The following is a 2309-nucleotide window of genomic DNA, read 5'->3' as shown; positions in this document are numbered from 1 at the left end:
CCCTGCAGCTCCGAAGGGGCAGGGACTAAAAAGACACTGTTTTATCGTATGAACGCACCCTACACTGAATCGGAAAGAAATATTAACCGGTTAGTGTAGCTTCACAAAGTTAGGGTTAGGGTTTTCGAGCTTTGCTTTCATAGTTCAATTTAGGGTTAGGGTTTTCGAGCTTTGCTTTCATAGTTCAATTTAGGGTTAGGGTTTTCGAGGTCCACATGACAATTTCGTTTATATCACCGCTCCTGGTTACACCAGAGTCGTGTTGCAGTCCTTTTATTTGTGTGCTGTGTTTGCCGTTAAAATGAGGGTTTTGGGTCAGGGTTCGGAGGTCAACATGACGATTTCGTTTATATCACTGCTCCTGGTTACACCAGAGTCGTGTTGCAGTCTTTTTATTTGTGTGCTGTGCTTGCCGTTAAAATGAGGGTTTTATGCAGTTTCTCGATTTTGTGTTTTCCCGATTGATCGAGCTCTGTTATTTGCGTCTGTTGTCGTCATTCTGTTTATTGGTCTGTCAAAGTAATGGTGTATCTCTGGAGGTTCTCATGGCTAATTGGAATTTTGGATAGTAAGAGGCTAATCCAAACTACGTTCGAAACTCCTTGGTATTTATGATATGGCGGTACTGGGCGCACCCCGCACTGAATCGGTATGGGTAATGCAGATTCTCAAAGCTTGTTTTGGGGTTCGGGCATTGCTTTTTAGGGCAAACTAGGGTTGGTGTTTGTCGAAGTCCACGCTAGGTTTTCTTTACATTACTGATCGTATTTGTATTATTGTCGGTCTCTGTTTCCCGATTGATCGAGCTCTGTTATTTGCGTCTGTTGTCGTCATTCTGTTTATTGGTCTGTCAAAGTAATGGTGTATCTCTGGAGGTTCTCATGGCTAATTGGAATTTTGGATAGTAAGAGGCTAATCCAAACTACGTTCGAAACTCCTTTGTATTTATGATATGGCGGTACTGGGCGCACCCCGCACTGAATCGGTATCGGTAATGCAGATTCTCAAAGCTTGTTTTGGGGTTCGGGCTTTGATTTTTAGGGCAAACTAGGGTTGGTTTTTGTCGAGGTCCACGCTAGGTTTTCTTTACATTACTGATCGTATTTGTATTATTGTCGGTCTCTGTTAAGCGTTTTTACGTACACAAGTCTTTTTATCTATGCTTTCCTTGAAAATGAACGCTCTTTGCGGCATATTAATTTCGTTTCCCTGATTGGTTGATTTCTGTTATTTTCGTCTCCTGTTGCTATTCTGTGTGTTGGTCTGTTTGTCAATGAAGGTGCATATGTTATCATAGTTAATTAGAATGGCTAATGATGAAGAAATTGTCCGTACCATCCGAGACAATTTGTCGTTGAGGACTAACCTCTAGCTTCCTGAGGCCACATTATTTCTATTGTTATTGAGGTAGATATTGATATCGCAAGGATGAAGAACTGCACTGGGCACTGAGCCTGTTGGCTTCAATGATTGATACGCATGGCCTGAAAAACCATATCTGACTTGCCAAGATTCTGAAATTCTATCTGTTAACATTTGAGATTTTCAGTTACACTTCCATAAAGAGCCGTCTGTCAGGTTTACAGGAAATGTGACAAGAAAGATGGGCGTTGTCTTTGTTATGATTTTTTGTTTGAACCATTAATTGAGTTTTATATTATGTTGGAAATATTCAAATATAAAGCCAGGAAGAAATGGACTATATTTTACTAGATTTGTAAAGATGTAATAATTTTAACATCCACCACAAACGGAGTGAAAACTCTGGGGCTGCCTACTCCTTGAGTTATAGGCGAGACCCCACTCCTTAGTTATAGGTGAGAGGGTTGATATGCAATAAGCTTAGTTTTAGTCTTCCATGCTTTTGAAATGATTTTGTTTTTCCGAATTTTTTTTGTTGGAGACAACATTTTAGAAAATATAAATGAGAACCTCAATGGGTAAATCCTAGTTCTGAACCTTATGTCAGAAGTAGCAACGCTTTCGATACTTCCTGAGCGAAGGTGCTGTCTATAAATGAGAACCTCAATGGGTAAATCCTAGTTCTGAACCTTATGTCAGAAGTAGCAACGCTTTCGATACTTCCTGAGCGAAGGTGCTGTCTATCAATGTTTACTTGGTTGTTTCTTCATCGTTTACACAAGGTATGTGTACTTGGCCCTTGCCAGAAAAAAATTAATTGATTTCATGGGGATTTCGATTTGCCATGAAGGATCCGAGCGTCAACCTTTCTCCTATCTGTCTGCTAGGAAACTTGTTTTGTATCCCATCTTAACTGCTTTCCCTTCAGACTGATTCCATGACCAAAT

The 2309-nt window shown here is 40.2% G+C and overlaps 1 non-coding gene across 1 annotated transcript; it reads left to right on the top strand.

Annotated features, from left to right (window-relative positions):
* The first annotated feature begins 1308 nt into the window (after positions 1–1308).
* Positions 1309–1385, top strand: LOC149253085 (small nucleolar RNA snoR117). The gene has a single exon (XR_016267797.1). It is a non-coding gene; the product is annotated as a small nucleolar RNA snoR117 (small nucleolar RNA).
* The last annotated feature ends 924 nt before the right edge of the window (positions 1386–2309 follow it).

This window comes from Pinus tabuliformis, chromosome 7 (genome assembly GCF_031772625.1).
Source record: "Pinus tabuliformis cultivar Carrire ecotype Pingquan chromosome 7, CPIR1, whole genome shotgun sequence".
NCBI classification, from domain to species: domain Eukaryota; kingdom Viridiplantae; phylum Streptophyta; class Pinopsida; order Pinales; family Pinaceae; genus Pinus; species Pinus tabuliformis.
Note: the sequence above shows the minus strand (reverse complement) of the source record. Positions and strands in the feature narration are given on the sequence as shown.